Genomic DNA, 18684 nt, shown 5'->3' with positions numbered 1-18684 from the left:
GTGTGTTATATGCAAAGATTTCCTGGAAGCCTGTGCCACATTTGCTATGCATCCATGTTGCTTGCACTTGTGCCATCCCATTATAAAGCAGGACTACATTAGCTTCACAGTGAGATGAGTGTTAGTAGAAGAAGAGACATATCTTGTCCTGGATAGCTACTGGAGGGAGGAAATGCTGTTGTTGCCCCAAATTCTGATACTCCTTTGGCCACATAGGATTCTTAAAACATCTCAAGATGATTCAGATACCCGTTTGTGACTGTATTGTCACTGACCGTATCATCACCATTGATAGGTTTTCTTTCTTGAAAAGATAATCTTTTAGTGCCTACTGATTCATATGATTGTTTATTGATCGTGAAGTTCTGAGGCTGACCTAGGTGTGGTTGATGGAAGTATCAGAGTGGATGGCTCTTCTAACATCAAGGCAAGTGTAAGGGTAAAGCAGAAGCTGGAAAAAGCTTTTGATGGGCAACAAGAGATATGAATCCACCAGGACTAAGAACCAAAGAGGGTAACAAGGCGTGTTCTGGGCAGTACTGGTAGGAGAAAGAATCTGAGAATGTGAGAATCATCATGCAACTGGGAGAGCAAGGCAGGGGCGTTTGAGGAGCAGCTGGCACACAGAGGGTTAGGGGCTGCTCTTGCCTGTGTGTGAGTTGTGTGTAACAGAAACACAGCATGTCTGATGAAGGTGTGTGGTAATAACAAGAGAAAGCTAATCAGGAATTGAAACACCTAAGAACTGAAATTCTGAGGAAGTTACAGGGAAGGATCTTTCAACTTCAGGTGGCAGGTAGCTCTAAACAAGTGAAGAGAGGCTGGAAGACAGTTTCAATGCTCATATTGTAAAAGGGACTTCCAGAGAAATTCCACAGTGAGCTGAGTCCTTTGCTAAGTAGAGAAATCTGTAGAGCTGAAAACTGTTTACCTTTAAAATATATGGATGACAGGGTGGGGATAGCCAGGCCACAGACTGAATGATCAGAGAATAGCAGAGTGTAAATACTTTAGGTTTTGTCTCTAGTGTCCACTGTGGGGAGACAGAATGTTAAGAGAATAGTGCAGAAGATAATCTCACACCTGAGGAGTTGCAGCTGTACTAATCACCAAAGATTAAAAACAGGCCTGCCCTTAATAGGCCACAGCTGTGTCCAGTAAGAAGAGTGGTACAAAAGAGTGGGTTAACTGGTTGAAGAGGGAGCTGAAGTTTTTTTAGCTGTACTGTGAAGAAGAAAGAGTGCTGTGAAGACCTGCCCATGAGAAATCACCAAGAAAGTATAGAACTTTTGCAATAAGATGACAACGGTCCATACTGATGCAGCATTTGCATTCTGGTAAACTGTGTTCTGAAGTACTTAAATGTTGCGTGTTGAGACTAAAGGCATGCAATCTACTTAATATCTGTAAACTTAAATGGCTGTTCAAATGACAGCTGTCCTAAATAGGTCCTCTGTCTTTACATACTGTGTTGAGTAAATGCTCATCTGTGTGAATGAGGATGGGAGAATTTCTCCTGCCCCACCAAGAAGCCTGTGGTACAACCGCTATCTTCTTTTCATTCTGTTGCTCTAAATTTCTCCCTCATCTTAGGAAATTACTCTATGCCTTGGTTTTATCTCTTTCATTTTCTGTTTCAATAATTGTTTCCTTTCTATCAGCAAAAGCATCCTTCTGTATTTACCCATCTCCACAAATTTACCCCATCCTAGTTTTTCCATCTAGTTCTGGGTAGACATTGGATCTGGTAACAACTCCTACAGTCAGTTTGCCATTTCTTATCTATGTACAGTGACACCTAATGTCAGGCAAACACCTGAGAATTGTTTGGGTTTTTTAAAGCCATAGTTTCTTTTAAAACAAGTGAGAAATTGAGAACTGATTTTTGTCTGACACTCACTGTGTTAATCACGTTCTGTATAAAGTCTGAGAGGCTTTCCAGTACTGTTTGGCTTTCCTACCACTATTAGTTCCCTTAGCAGACTTCATGAAATTTGCAGTAAAAATGCCAGTAAGTACTTCCTGTCTTCTGTTTTGCTCATTTGCTAGAGAAGTTTTTATTCTTGGTTTTGATTTACAAAATATCAAAGGCTGTGGAGCCTCCTTACATTAATTGTTCTGCAACTCAGTTGTTTATGCACAGTCACCTCTATCATGAGATGTGCACCTCTTTACGGAATAATATGTCTTTCTGTTTTTTACTCTTCAGTACTGTTCTCCATCATTGCCTGTAGGCAAGGAGGAAGGGTGGTGATGTGAGTGGAAAAAGTGCTGTCACCAAGTATACAGTAACTTAGAGCAGTGCTATTTTTGAGGGGAGGGGGGTGTGTGTGGAGGTATATTTAAAATTAGTTCCTGTTTTGTTATATTACGGGCCTGAATTCAGTCGGTAATGACCTCAGTAGTGCCTGTTTTAATGTAATCCCTGATTGCTGACTGCTGTTCCAAGAATAAAAATTTAAGCCAAAAGATTTAATGAAATCCTTTGGGATTAGTGCTCACTGGGCTGGGGAAATTGCATATCAACCATTTCTCTGTATTCTAGCCATACGGCTTGCTATTTGAATAGGAGGGTGTCCAAGAGAGACAACTCTTGAGTTCATCAATAATTTACATTTTTGTTAGTTACAAACCTGGTATTTGGGATTCTGTTGCCATAGCAATCCATCTGGGCCTGAACGGATAGTGTTTTAAGTGGTGGTTGTATAGAGATTCACAGTGTGTGCTTTAAATCCCTTCTGAAGTAATCCTCAGATCTGTTCTGTGACTTATTTGAGGTTTTGACAAAATCAATGTTACTCACAGTAAAAGTTGATGCTAAGCAAATTAAGCCCATAAAATAGTGGAATATACATATGATTAAGGACTGTAAAGTTCATAATGTATGACAATTTCTGTTTCAATATGTGAAATGATTAATAAATGCCCGCAACTGCATTTTTTTCAAAATACATTTAATTTGTTGCACATTATGCAACTGGAAATTATCCAGACTCTGTACTGGTTATTAGCTAATTTAAACTTCATAATCGAATGCTAGCCTCATTTTTCCAGACATCAGTTCTATGTTTTACAGGATGTCAGTCTATTCATAATGGAATCCTCCACTTTCAATTAATCTAGTTTTCTCTCATAAATAATTCTAAAGCAGAGAATAAAATTTGAAATACCCATTTTCACTTCTAAGACTATTGGGCTTGTGTTTTGAGGATGTGCTGCTAAATTCAGTAGGCTAAACACCAGCTGATTTTTGTTTGAGGTTTAGTTTATATTTTTTCATTTTGCCACAAAATTTTTCACAAAATTTCAAGATTGTTTATTCCAAACCTCCCAGATATGTCACATAAGTGATGTCCTCAGGTCTGAAAGACAATCAATAAAGTAAACAAACCTGGGCTAAGTTTCAGCTCTGTCAAAACCAAAACCCTCCTGAAACTGATTTCTAGAGCTTTTATTCCTTCATGACAAAAATGTTGTCCATTTGTGCTCTGGAACTGTCACTGAGCCATAATGATGATATATTAGCAGCTCTTTATTACTCCAGAGTACAGAGATTCAGTTTACAAAATTATTCCTCAGTGTTTGAAAGAAGAGAGGGAAGAATAGTACGCAAATAACAGCCATATGCTCTACTAATGAGTGTTTAGCCCATAATCCTAAACAGATAAAAATAGTTTCTTCATGGAGTTTGTAAAAGATTACATAGTTGTTCCTGGTTTTAAAAATAGTAATGGAATAAAGAAAGTGCAGATGGCCTAAGATACCATGAGAAATCTTTTAATTACCATGCAACTTCCCTTTCATCTTTTGTATCACAGTTCACAATGAGAAGTGAAGCATCTAATAAAAGGGGCTTATTTTTGCCATGATTCCGTGATGCTAAAAATGTTCTTTACCACCTGTAATAAATGTAAATCCACTTTGTTTCTGTATGAGTTAAACAAGGGCTTCCTGAGAAAAATTACAGACTTCCTTCCTTGCAGTGGAGTAGGGTTTCATTTCATGAGCATATATGAATGTATAATCTTAAATACAGTGGTTTTGGCTGAACTGGTTTTATTTTAGAGCTCCAGTCCTGCCCCAGTTTAATGGGACTATTTCCATAACTGGTTACCATAAAGGTGACTGGGATCAGAGAATTTAGAATTAATGAAAAAAGGCTTTGTTGTTCTTATTTTGCTATCTATATGCTAACTGAATCAAAGTTGCAGATCATTTAAATGAGTACGTACCCTGGAATCAAATGCCTTAAAGTATCTTCTGTAGATAACATTTGTTAAATATAGATTGCACTTCAAAGGGATATTGCAAGATGTAGTCACACATATCAAAATGTGTTTCTGTTGATATTTCCAATGGTTTCATTAGGAAACGTCTTCTCTTGCAAGTATTGAAATTAAAACAGAGCCTTGGAAGATACTAGCACTTTGACAGATGCTATTTGTAGCTCTGAAAATATAGTTGTCACTGCAGGGGATCTCCTGCACTGAAGACCCACAGGAGTCCATAACCAAGGGTGAATGAATTAATCTTCCAACACATCTAATAAAAAAATTGCCTGTGTTTAATAGTAAGTGATAGAAACACAGCTGAATTTCTTTTGTAATGTGTTTGTCTTCCTCTAGAAATGCAAATATTTCCAGTTTATTTATCTCCTTATATTTTGGCTCTCCAAATCTTTGCAAAGAGTGATGGTATTTAGTTTCCTGGACAACTGTTGAATTTTATTGATTGGTTTTTATTTATTCCAGATGTCCATTACATTTTTCATATCTTTTGGAAACTCAGACCGTGAGCTTCAAAGGAGCAGGCAGGCTGTCTCTGCACTTAAAGCAGCACCACACTTATTCACAGTTTTGCTTAAATTTGCTTGTCTAGTGCACGACCTGTATTTTTATTCAGTTATTTACAATTAATAGTATAGTAAACATTTGTCTTTCCTTTCCTTGTTGTCGTTGCCACAGGAGCAAGCAGTGAACCTCCTGAAAGGCTCAGTAATAATATGGCACAGCTTGACACAGACAGCTTAGAGAAACAGGGAAAGATTGAGACAATGCACCACAGAGCAGGTGTGACTCTGGGTGTTAATTTCTCTAAGGCACTAGCAGCTACCTCTGCTCAAATGCAAGATATACACAGGGCCCTGGACCAAAACCCTGGCTCTGAACCTCAGGAGAAGGTGGAGATTAGAGGCTCTTTTATTGAACCCTCTTTCTGAGTGTTTCTGAATTTCAGATCTCTCTGTTTGGGAAAACTTGACTTGACAGCAAGAGGCAAAGTTTTGGTTGAACCCGTTCAGAGATGTTTGAGTACAGTAGTTCAGATTAGGTCTGTCATGGTCTGTACCAGAACTTTTGATACAGCTAATACAGAGCACCAAGTGAGGTGAGGCCTGCTAAGGCTATTGACATGAGTTGATATTTGATATGAGTTACAAACTGTGGGAATGAAATTAGCTGTGTTTTACACCAGCATCTGAATTATTCTAAACCCTTTAGAATAAGATTTCAAATCACTGTCCAGCTAACCTTGCATCATTTTAAGTGTTCAGCTCCTCACTGATGTCTAGGACATAACAAAATGGGCTGTTAGAGAGAAGAGCTGATCCCTATGGTTTAAAAAAGTTTAAAACTTAATAACATCAAAATACTAGATGCTTTTGACTAATGTATTATATAGCCCTCAGCTCCAAACAGTTCTTAATTGTTTCTTAGCAGGTTTCTTCAGTAGACTCATATGAAATGAGTGATTTCTGGTATGTCATAAATATTGACAGAAAGATACAGAAAGAAAGGGAAATTAGATTTTATAATTAGTTATAGTTTGAGTCCTGTATGATTTGAGTCATGAAAGATGGTTTGCTGATTAGAGTGAGATGGTGGATAGAATCGTGATTTGCCTTTTTAAAGGCCAGTGTCGGTGTGCTGTAGTCTGACAATTTCAGATAACATTTTCATTTTCTAGTTGATGTAAAATTAAAAATACATCTGTCTATCTTGGTAGCTATGTATTTGGCTCAATTTTTTAATTGCATCCAAATTGGTCAACTTAACAATTAATGCCTTCACAGCTTGATTGTGCTTGCCCTTTCACACCAATGTTGCCCTTGTTGTAACCCTTATTGCCCAGCAGTTCCAATTTCCTCCCTTCTCTCAAGCAGCCTTTATTAATAAAAATTGTTAATAGTAAAATCTGCAAAGGCAGTATGCTGTGTTCCTTCAAATCCTGCCTTAAAACTCACCTCTGTTGTGGTGCTTGTAACCTGGCCAAGAAAGGCTAAAGCAGCTGGTGTGCTGTGTTCAGTTCTTACCGTACAAATTTCCTGTATGAAACAGCAGGAGTGAGGCATGAAAGACCCCTCTGCAGCATGTTCCACTCTCCAAAAGTGGTGAGAGAGGCTGTGGCTGTCATTGCAGGCTTATGTTCTTTCTTCCTTGGCTTCTCAGTCTAATGGGGTAATTCAGCTGAGATCTAATACACCATGAGAATTTGATTTTGATGAGAGGATTGACAGCCTCAGAAATGTGAAAGCCTGTCACCTTCCTGGAACTGGGGAGGCCTGCAGGTGCCCAGATAAAATTAGGATGCCTGGCATTTAGTCTGAGGTTTCAAGAGAGATTTGTTCCCTGAACCTGTAGATTTCTCATCTCTGCTGCTATTGTAGTATCTAAGACTGAAAAACTGTTTTTTAAGGAAAAGGGATGATATGGATTTTCTCTGCTGGGTGTTTTCACAAAAGCCCGGGGTTTTAAATATTGGAGTAAGCCAGAACTAAGTTTGAAAATGGCAAACTTCTGTAGCACAAATGAAACTAGATAGTTAATTTTAAATGGATGATAAACACATGTATTTTTTTTTCTTACAGGAGCGTGGAGTCCTGAATAAACAAAGAGAAGAGAGTTAAGCACACATTCTCTATTGTGAACAGTAAGTGACCAACTTATATACTCCAAAGCTAAAGATGACTTGCGCTTCCTTTTAAATTTTTTTTTATTCTTTCATATTTGCAGTTCTTCCAACAAGTGCAAGAAATTAGTGCAGGGAACATCTCTGTCTTTCATCCAACTTAGTTTCATTTCACAGGGGTAGACTTTTACAAATTCTATAATCATTTCAGGTAAGAGGCCCAGGTAATCCACACATTGGAGTGCCTTCATTGCTGCCCATACTGAGAATATTTTGTTTTTCTTCTCAGTAAAAATACATTGCGATAGAAACTGACAGTAGCAAGCTAAAAACAATATTATGCCAAGATTTGCTCACACGTGAAATTTTGCAGAAAAAACAGATTCGCCACTGTAGTCAGATCCTGCTGTGTTGGTGTAGGAGCAAAAGACTTTTATGGGTTAGTGTTAACCACATAATCACTGGTTCGTTGTTCTGAACAGCCCTGGTCATAGCTGTGCTGTTCGCTGCACACTGCAGCCAGTCATGGTGCGTGGCTGCACTGGCCTCCGACAACTGCAGCATTATCAAACACTGAGAAATTAAGATCGCTTACTGAGACAAGAAAATGGGCCATGTTTGTGTTGTGGGTGATATTATTGACATTGTCCCTAGAAAAATATCTTAGGCTGCTGGTGACAAAGTAGAGCACAGACACTGCTTTCACTGCCAATCCAAAGTAGCGTGCCCCGGGAGCTGTGGCTGATTATACGGGTGTACCACATTTCTGGGTATTAACAGGTGGTGATATCTTCTGAGAACCAGAGCAGGTGGGCTTGTGTTAACACATTTCTGTTAACAGTTCCAACAAAACAGTGCCTCTGTGCTAGGTGCCAATAGAACTTGCCTTTTTTGTGGTAGATAATTTTGAACAGTAGGTAATGTGCAGAGACTTTGTGGTCTTTAGCACCATTCTGCTTTTAGAATATACATTTGGCAGTACAAGATAAGGAATTTTAATGTTGTATATTAAATCCCCATTCATTTAGCCAAACTGGTGTATGGGACAGGGTAGTTTTGAATAGAAACAAATCTTGAATATTTCTTGAGAAATAATAAAAATATGTGTGTAAATCTCAATAGCAAAAACATACCTATTATATCTCTGGGCTGACAAGTTTGATGATGGGCTTTAACATGAAAGGAAATGTGTGACATTTCACAAATCCAAGGACAGCACAATGCTTGTTTGTGACCCTGTGTGGTTATTTGTACGCTGTACTAAACTATGTTACCAGTGGGCATCTTCTAGATATATAGCAAGTGATACATATAAACCAGAGAATTCTAGAAAACTTCTCAAAACTCCTATTTATCTATTCCTTTGATTTTTTTTTTCATTTCTTCTTCTATCAGTCATATTTTCCTTGTGTTTTCTCTTCTTTCCCCTGTGGCTCCTGTGGTTTCTATTCCCTATATGCTATCACGCCTCTTTTTACCCTTTATCTTTCCATTTTTTGCCACATAGTCAGTCTGCTCAAGCTTCACATTTTCTGCTCTCATCTCCCACATAGGGCCATCTCCTCTTACTCTTGGCAGAGCTGCATTGCAGAATGTTTCTGATCTCTTTCTATTTCTAGTATCAAATAGATACTCTGCAGACCGAGAGCCTTATTGCTGGTTTTGGGTCATAATGCACAGAATAATGTCATATGCCTATGTCTAAGGAATTCACAAAGGGTTACAATGTAATGTAATATGGGTCAGGCCTTGCAATTTTATTTGACATGTGGAAAGACACAGTGGAACTTTGGAAGTTGTTATTTAATGCATGGGATACCTTCAACCTAATCAATTATGCTTTACACCCTCTGGATCTGAAGTTTTGGCAGCAGGTGACTGGTAGTTACATGAATAAATGCTAGCAATTCCAAGCAATTTGTATAATTCAACTGATCTGTATATACTAAAATCTACAAATTATTACAGTCCTACTTGTAGACAATAAATTTCACTACTGCAGACTCTGGAAGATCTTCTCCCCAGTTGTGTTTCTGTGTGAAGTGGCCAGAGCTCACAGGCAGCTCTTTCAAAATAATTTGGATTTATTTGTGTATAGTGAGAAAAATTTAGTCAACTATCATTTGTACGCCTTCACATACAAATTCTCTCTCTTCTGCTGGCAGAGTAGGTTGACAGGACCTTTTCATATTATCCATGGTTAATTTTATCAATCGTGGTATTATGATTATAAACTACAATTTATCTAACATATAATGAATATATAATTACAAAAATGAAACTCTGCAGTGATTATTTAACATTTGCGATATGAAATTTATTTAACACTCTCTTTGGAATATACATGGGAAATTAGAATAATAAAACAAATAACATTACTCTTACCTCTCATCCATCATCAGTGAGAAGCAATGTTACCAGCCTGATCGTGCTGTACGTTCTCCCAGAGAGGGAACTTCATGTATGGTACCTTTGGGCCTTCTAACAACGCCCTTGAGAATGTGTGCTATTCATACACAAAGTAACCAGTCATTCTTCTGTCACTGGGTTTGATAAATTGGATCTGTGGAGTTGTTTCAGCATACCTTCTTTCCTTCAACTTTAATTAAAAAGTCTAAAATTTAAAATATCTGGTGCCTAGAGGCAAAAAAAGATTGGATTCCCCACATATAGAGAAAATAAAATTAAAATCAATATTGTTGTTATTTTAGAAAGGATAAAATAAAAGTCATAATGTATAGTATGTTTTGTGGGTTTTACATGTTCCCAACTTCATTTTAAGTGCAAGGGCCTTTGTCATTTGTATTTGATATTGCAAAAGATTGCAGATACCTTTTGAGGAACAGGAAAAAATTCTTGCAACATGCATTCAAAAAAGGTGTCCATTGTCCTCACATGGTCAGCCGCAATCAGATTTCATCTGCCACAAACTTTGGTTTATCAAAGAAGTGGCAAATAATTGATGGCTGGTTGATAACAGGTTTTTTGTTACTCTTGTTTGATAAAGGCAAGTTCAGGTAATGTGACATAAATTAGGAGATTGCACAAGCGCAGTGCTAGTACAGGAGAGGGATGGCCAGAATCCAGACTCTGCTGTGAGCAGATGAGAGGAGGCTTGGCCTGCTGAAAGTTATTTTATGGGCAGATTGACTCCATTATGTGTAGAAGAACTAAATTTATGTTAGACTTACCATTAGCTCATGAGCATGCAACATTACCCTTGTTTGCCTTAGTATCTATTTCAAAAGCTACTGTGTTTTCTATTTTACCATTTACAATATTATATATAGAGGTATGTAATGTACCAGAGATGAAGGAGCTAAATGGAGGGTTTTTTGGTTTTGGAAGGGTCCATTTTGTAAAAGTTGAAGTTATGAGTATTCAAAAAGAAATGAGCCTGTGGTTCCTGAATATTCTGTTGTAATCACAATAACCTTCCCCTACGTTATTATTTCAATTTTTCATGCAGTATAGTAATCTAGAAGCAGCATGAAGTGCCCCTATTCCTTGTTCTTTGCCATTTTGTCACAGGTTTTGTCATTGCAAATTGAAATTCATGTGCATATACTGCAGGCTTGGATAAAATTGTTCATTGGAGTGTTTCCATTACCTGAAGTCTTTAATGAGGTCTTCCCCTAAATTAGTTTCACTCTTTCTTTTTTTCCTCACATAGTGAAAGTATGAACTTCTGGTAAATTATATAGTAGCATTTGCATAATGTAAAGGTTGTTTATATTGCTTCTCTTTTGGTTATCATGTCAAGGCTATTCAGAGAAGTCTAGTCTCTATGGCTTATATGCTTACGAAGTTCTGTGCTGCAGAACTTTATTTTTCTTTTCTTTTTATCATTCCTGTATTACAGACACCGCTTTGTGTTTTTTAATGTGACATCTCTGACATGGATTTAGATTGTGTACTGCTTTGAGGTATGCTAGTTATGCAGCCTAATTTTGCAAAATGGCTCAGTAGTTGTAGTTCCCTGGGGCTTCAGTTTAGTTGTCATCTATCATTTTAGCACTGTGATTGATTAGTCTCTACTATTTAATTTATCTGCTGCAGCTTCTAACCTTTTTCTTTAATTGGTAAACACATACCTTTCTAGACACATTTTCAAATTATGTGTTCTCCAAGTGCCCCAGAAGTCATGTAATCATCTTTTTCTCAGCTAGGAATTTAACCATTTGAGCCATTTAATGGCTTCAATAAATATTGCCTGATATTTTGTCTATTACTTGGAAATTTTAAATTGGAAATCTGTATTATGTTTTCCATTTTTCAATGTTATTGTATATATATATATATTTATTCTGAAGTACTAATGTATTTACCAGCTGCTTTTTCATCCACCAAAAACACTAAAAGAAGTCAGCATCCTTGTTAAGTATAGGAGCCAAATGCCTGGGTTGCTGCTGTGGCAGTAGATTTTAACCACCTTTGCATATTAGGTTTCAAAAGCAAAATATTAATTAGTGTAATTTTCTTGTTGGAGTTTCATAAGCCAGCTTCAGTCAGTAGGGTTAACATCCTTATTCTCCTCTGTTTTATACTGTGTTCCTGTACTTTGCTATTTTTAAACATCACATTGAATATCAACTTGGCTATGATTTTAAATCAGACTCTTCCAGAGAAATGTCATTTCCATTTAAAAAAGAGTCGGTTTTTGGCGTTAAGTCATACAATATGTAAACATTGCAGCAGTTCTACACAATTACTGAGGCAACTTCCAAGAAACTACTATAATGAGTTGCTTCTATGATCCACATATCAAAGAAATTTTGATGTCACATTTTCTTTGCTACTGCAGTTTTTATTATGGCTCTGCCTATTTTTGAATGGGGATGTTGATCATTTGTTTAGGGTTTTCTTTTACTTTTAGTTACTGTGAAATATTTGTGATTAAAATCTCTCAATAAGAAGAATTATACTGTGTCATCATAATGCAGCTTTGCTGACGTTGGTAACTGCTATTATCATCCTGTCTCTAAATACAATCAAACAAAATTAGTAGACATCTGCAGTGTTGCATGCTTTTTGGGGGTAAATTGGTGTTCTCTTTTTTTTTTTTTTTGTGAGAGCAAGCTTTAATCAGTATTTCCCTTTTGTTTCTAATTCTTAATCTTGTTGCGCAATGTGCTTTTAAAGACTACCAGGTTAGCTTCGGACATGTACCGAAGGATGTTGTGGTAGGTTCCAGCCCAAATTTCCAATGAGTCTTGGAGACAGCCTTTTCTGTCATTGCTCTTGTCGTGACTTATGCTTTGATTAGGAAGTAAGAGGATAGACTTTCTTGTAAACTTTGCTGGTTTGTGTTTATGGTACATGAAGCTTAACTCAAGAAGTAACTCATCTGGTACAATTGGTTATGAAACATACAGGTCAAGACAACTCCCCTGTATGGAGTTGGTGATCACTAAGGGACATTATTTGGCAGTTTTGGATCTTCTCCAAGTATGACTTTTTTCTTTAATTATGTTTTTTTTTCTTCTTTAAAGTTTCATACTATAAATCTTACTTTGAAGACATCTAGCCATAATAAGCATCTCATTTTGACTGCTTTCCTTATGTAAATGAAACTCATTCAAGAGTTTATTCAGAAATGAGAAAAGACACATCTTAGACCTGTTTACAATTCTAAGTTACAACTATGTTGACAACACTTAACTGTGAAAATGGGAGGAAAATAGGAAATTCAGTTACTTTTCCATGTAAACAAAAATGTTTTGCAAAACCATTAGCACATAGAAATGTTTTCTGATGTCAGTCTTCTGTGTTTATATTAATATCTGAAGTACATTAAATGGGCACAGTAGATTTTTTCTTGCAGTAAAAAACTTTGAGAACACAGAATTCAAAATTTAATATCTTTGGAAAGGCATTGTTCCTTGGATTAGGATTTTTGAGTGGGGGGATAGCCATTAGAACAGCTAGAAATTAAGAGTGATTTGAAGTGCTCTGGAACATCAAATATATCAGCAGTATGTCTGCAGTGTGCTGCTGCTACGCCTTCAGTTTTGCTCTGCAAGCTAAAGAGGCAAAGAATGGTTTTGCTGTGAGAGGACCCTCTGCGCGACAGCTCTGAGAGCAATATTGATTGATGTCTTTCATACTAGTGACTCTTGTAGTTGCGCTAATAAATGAAACAGTACTTTGAGCTGAGGGCACAAGTTTTTGAACATGCTGTTCGTAAACCACGTAACATTAGGCCATCTTACCAGTCTCGCCAATTACAAAGCTTTAGTCAAGTTACTAAAAATGCTGAGATTCTGTTTTTCCATAAGCCACGTACTTGGGAGTTTTTCTTGTTATTGCTCAATTTCTATGACTGCTTTCGTCCCTCCAAAATCTCAAGGTTTATAAGTGTATTTCTTTTTGAAAGATGAGATTTTTATTCAGGTGCATGGGTGCAGCAACTGAAGCTTCAAAAGATAACTCCCAAACACTTATTGCAAAGTCTGGTGATCCTGTGTAAAATGCATGATAGCCTGGAGGTCTCTGCTAGTACCGAACAGAGGTACGCTTTGATCTTTCACGTAATAGGTCTCCCAGTACCTTTTCATTTCTAACAGAAATAGTGCCCAGGCTGCTCTTTTACCATAAGCCTATTTCACTCATCCTTATAAGTTGTGATGCCAAGTAAGAACATTGGTTTTAGGAAGAAGGATGAGAAAAATGGAATAAGATGTCATTTAGACCATGCAACCTTAACTATTTTTGATGGTATTTGCTCTTAGAGTCATGTCTCAGCAGTTGAATCTTTAGTTTAAATGAAATTATTAACAGGGACAGAGTTTACTTAAAGATCTAATTTTACTTTAGGGATAATAATATTTAAGACTTCAAACTGCATTAAGCAATTGGTTAATAAACCACTAGCTATTAAACTGTTAATTGTTTTTCCTGTAGGTAACAGGGATTCCTTTTGGATAGTTACAGACAATTGGGCAAATATGCCCAATATATAGGGAGGTTTTAAAATGGACATTACATCTAAACTTAATAATTTTGTTCGTAGACATTTCTTAAGGAGAATAGAATCAGTGTCTTTGGTACTGAAATTTTCAAGATTTGTTAATGGAGATAAATTATTTGCTTAAACCCTCCTGAGTAGCTTTCCTTTTCAAAATTGGTATGGTGGCACACAGTAACTTTACAGGGGGATTAGAATTCACTCCAGTGGTGAAATTGATAGTATTGTTACTGGTGTGAAAAGAATAAGCTCATACCATCTCAGTATTGCAAAGACCTTGAAGAACTACAGAACCGTGTACTGCTGTTACTTATCTTACTCTTTCAGACTCTGAGATTGTTCTGAATATTGATTTGTCCAGCAGTTCAAGCTTTGTAGAAGGTGCCACTGTGGTTGAGAAATGTGTTCATTAGTACCTAATTATTTTTGATGCATATTAAAATAATTTGAGATTATATCTGCTGTTAAGTAACTGCCTCAAAAAAACCCATTGTCTTACTTGGTGGCTCCTGATCTTGAAAATACCTGTGTAAGACTATGAATAGCTCCGACAAATATCAAACAGTTTTTCTTGCTGCCCTTTTTACCAATAAAAGCTCTCTTTATCTCCCCCATTCATTCTCCTGGGAAAAAACAGCAGCCTTTTCGAGCCTGAATAATGAGATGGGGCTAGGTAAAGGAAAGCTCTGGTATAATTATACTAATATACTATTTACTGCTATAGCATGTAGCCCTATATTGTTTCTTTTTCTGATTCTCCTTTCATCCTTGGTTCATATTCCCATTTTTCTACCTTTACTATTTTCTTATTGGCAACTCTACCTAAGTCATATTATCATAGAATGGTTTGGATTGGAAGTGACCTTGAAATCATCTAGTTTCAACCTCTCTGTCATGGACAGAGACACCTTCCCTGAGATCAGGTTGGTCTAAAGCCCCATGCAACCTGACCTTGAACACATGCAGGGATGGGGCATCCACAGTCTCTCTGGGCAATTTTTTCCAGTGCCTCACCACCCTCACAATGAAGAATCTTTGTGGCCCTCCCCTGGATTTGTTTATCGAATCTTATTTTCTCTTCTAGAGCTACTTTGATGATACTCTTCTGAAAAAAGACCCCTCATAACTGAGTGCCACCTAATCTGTTTTCTTGTAGTTCCATAGTTCTTGATCTTCTTCATAATAGGGATTTCAAAAAGATAACAGTAGAGATAAAACACAACTTACATCTGCTGGAGTACTGTAACTAGGTTGTGACTGAGTTTGCGAAGAGGGACTCAAGCTGGGATGGTGCCCATTTATGTGATCAGAAATGTGTCTAGACATAAAGAAGTGGTTTTTATGTGTACATTCCTTCCTCCCACTGGCAGATATCTTAATGTGTTATAGAGCAGTGAATGAACCTGAGATTTGTACTTTTTCCTTTCGCTAACATTTGTTTCTTTAACATAAACTCAGAGCAATTTGGGCATCTCTTTATCCCAGTCAGCAAACTGTCTTTGTAGCTTTGCTCCTACTTCTTCTTTTCTACCTGCTGTGGGTATGGGACTATAATGTTATGTTGCTTCAGATAGAACACAGTAGATTTACTTATAAATGATACATGAGTACATTATCTTTATGCCTCTTCTTTTGGTTGTTAAACCCTTAGATTTAGCATATGCTACTTCAAATCATCTGCCAATAGCATGCGATGTCTGATTTGTTTGAAGAGCTTCTGATTTCTGCTGATCAGATATTTTACTCAGAGCATTTATTTATTTACATCTGCAAGATGTAGAAGAAACCCATGTTTGTGTGACCTTTCTTCTTGGATGCACGTGTGCGTGCTCACTTGCTTTTGCTCTGTCTCTCACTTTTTTCCTCTGCTTTGCTGGAACGTTTTGTCCCCAGTTGTCAAATTTCTCTCTCTCTGATAAAATTCCAAAGCTAGATTTAGAGAAATCAACCCAGAAACTCTGACAGAGGAACAGATGATTAATTTCTAGAGTGAAACTGAATTTTGTGAATCTTAAATGAAAAAATATGTATTATTAAAAAAGTACGGTATTAGGCTTGTGAAGAGGAATCTCTGATACTTTGTATATAAAAAAGGAGATATGATAAGATTATGAAACCTTGAGGGGTTATTTGAATCATCAGCTTGTTTCTAGGGAGAAAATAAAGCTCTGTTTTATTAATCCTAATTGTCCTTTTATTTGTTGCCATATATTATATCAGGTTTACAGCATCTCTTCAGCATTAGCTTCCCAGGAACAACATCACTAAAGTGCAACTATCAGCCAGCTGAATGCTACAGATACAATCTGAAAATAGGTATGGATAATTAAGCAAGGTATTGTTTTTCAGAAACAGCACATCCACTTCTGTGTAACATTAAGAGGAGAGTTTAAAATTGTGTACAGGGTTCAATAAACTGTTGAACAATCTATTTACTAATAAACTGTTTCTGTGAGTTAATCCATTGGTAAATAAAAGATAAAGAGGCTGTTTATGCATTATAGACTATTACAAATTGCACAGTAGAAGGGAAGCAGATAACACTAGAACTGTATGATGTAGTGGCATAGATAAGAAAATAAAGATAGTGTAGAAATTTATCTTACCCCTAAGGAGTTGCAGCTGGGCCAATTATCAAAGATTGGGAGGAGGCCTGACTTTAACAGGCCACGGCTGTAACCAGTGAGAAGAGGAGTGCTATAAAAGAGTGGGGTGGCTGGTTGAGAAGGGAACTGGAGTCAGCTGGCTCCTTTGTGAAGAAGAAAGAGTCAGTGCTCTGAGGAGCTGCCCATGAGAAACACCAGGAAGATATGGAACTTTTATGATAAGGAGACAATGGTATGGAACCCCTGCAATGAGATGACAACAGTATGGCACCTGTGAATCATTGCTACTTAAAAACATCATGGCTATGAAAATGCATTGAAGTCTTCTCTCAGCATTCTCTAAAATGTTGATTGAGGTGTGAGTAAAGACATTTCCATGACCCTTGACATCACTGTGTTGCCACACTTAATGTGTGGCTTTCAGGAGGTAAATCATCATCAGCCATACATGACTGTTTAGCTTTACCTGTTACTAGATGTATGTTCTGCTTACCAAAATACTGCTTTGTTAGTTTTTTAGCTTAGAAGTACCATATATATGGTGTCACAACTTCTTTAGCAGGAAGTTATGACAGGATAGTTGGGGAATTCATGTAACATCTTGGAACTCATCGATTTAGAACAGGTGGAGCTGCATCAGTTGATTTTATACCATGGTGCAACCTACTGTATAAAATTTATCTCAGTCTGGGGGTTTATAAATGCTTTTAAGGAAATAATTTTTATATGTAAGTGTTGTTAAAGTAACTGAATTGTAGTTAGCACTTCTTGTGGGAACAAGCAGGAGAAGGAGAACCCTGGGTTTAAGTCACAAACAATCAAACGCTCAACTGATCCAAGCAAAAAACACCAAAATTAGAGAACAGGAGCAGTCAGAATGTTTCTCAGTAAAAGCGTTCATCAGCTGTCACGTTGCTGACTTTTTAAGTTCATTTATCATATTTGGACTTGGTGTGGTGCCAGTAACAAGGATTTGCTCATTTATTTTCAAGTGATCAGAATATTTTTTTTATGTAGAAATAGTTAGAAAATACAGTAGGCTGACTGGGTAAGAAAGAATGGATTAGGTACTTGCAGTGATAATAGAAAAGAGGAAGGATGAAAGTTCACAGTCATTTAGATTTAAAAGGAGTCTCCATAGGAACTGCATTCACTTCAGATGCTAAATGTATGTATTATTACCTCTTACTTCTCTGACTGAGTGAAACTTACTCAGTTGCCTAGAATTTGATGTGACTTGTACCATTGATTTATCTCAGAAACAACAAAGACTGAAATTGAAGAAATAAGGATGAGCATGGTGGTGTTCTTTGGTAAGTTAAGAGGTATGTGTAGGAAAATAATACAGCCAAGAAATACATGAAGTCTGAATATTTGTTTATGTACATCTGAAAACTGTAAAAAAGGTGTAATGAAAAAGTTATTTGCTACTGGTGTGTTACCTATATTGGTAAAGCAGAGAAATGACAACTCAGAGCTAGAAGAATGAAGGTATAGGTTTTGTCAAAATATTAGTAAGCTCTCTAGATACCCTGATAAAAAATTGCCTCTGGTTAGTTTTCTTGTTGTTGCCTTGACCTTGGTATATTTTCTGTTGAGCTTCTGTCATTTTCATCCAAAATATGACTAACCATTCAGAAAGCTTTACATTTTTCTTCTAGACTGTGCCTGGTTAAAAAAAAGTGGAAATATTTGGCAGTGACCAAATGTTGTCTGATCTGTAGGCAGCAGTTACTGTAGTCTGAAGTGGTGTTGAATGCTGCCCAGGTGTTTTCACAGTTAGATGTCTGTGGTTTATACTGATGCTTGATCACAGACTAAATGATGTCAGGTGTGTTTTGGATGTATAGATTTTGTGCATGGCTAAGAAACAAATCTTAATTCCGTTGGGTTTTGGGGAAGCTAGTAATGGTACATGCACATCTCTCAACTTAAGTACCTTTCTGGCGAGCACACTGAAGCAACTTGACTGTGTAAAAGAGAGTATGTATTTCTGTGGGTTAAGATTTGACTTTCTATTTATTTTAGAGAAATATCTTTTCTTCTTGGTGAGCACAATCTTTTATCCTCCTTAAGGCTTTTGATAAGAGCTTATCCATGGTTTGGTTGCCTTATCATTTTCTGATGCTGCTAGGGGAGTGGTGTTCTCTGCTGCATGACATTTATGGACATTTGCTGTTTTTTCCCCCTGAAACAATGGGTTGC

General features: G+C 37.0%; 1 protein-coding gene across 2 annotated transcripts in view; it reads left to right on the top strand.

Moving 5' to 3' along the window:
- Window positions 1–18684, top strand: part of SYT1 (synaptotagmin 1) — a 333835-nt gene that overhangs the window by 111736 nt on the left and 203415 nt on the right. For both annotated transcript variants that reach the window (XM_030960947.1, XM_030960948.1), the window contains one exon: window positions 6866–6927. The gene's annotated coding sequence lies outside the window, so the exon portion shown is untranslated. The remainder of the gene's footprint in view (window positions 1–6865; window positions 6928–18684) is intronic.

The sequence above is a fragment of the Camarhynchus parvulus genome, chromosome 1A (assembly GCF_901933205.1).
Source record: "Camarhynchus parvulus chromosome 1A, STF_HiC, whole genome shotgun sequence".
NCBI lineage: Eukaryota > Metazoa > Chordata > Aves > Passeriformes > Thraupidae > Camarhynchus > Camarhynchus parvulus.
Note: the sequence above shows the minus strand (reverse complement) of the source record. Positions and strands in the feature narration are given on the sequence as shown.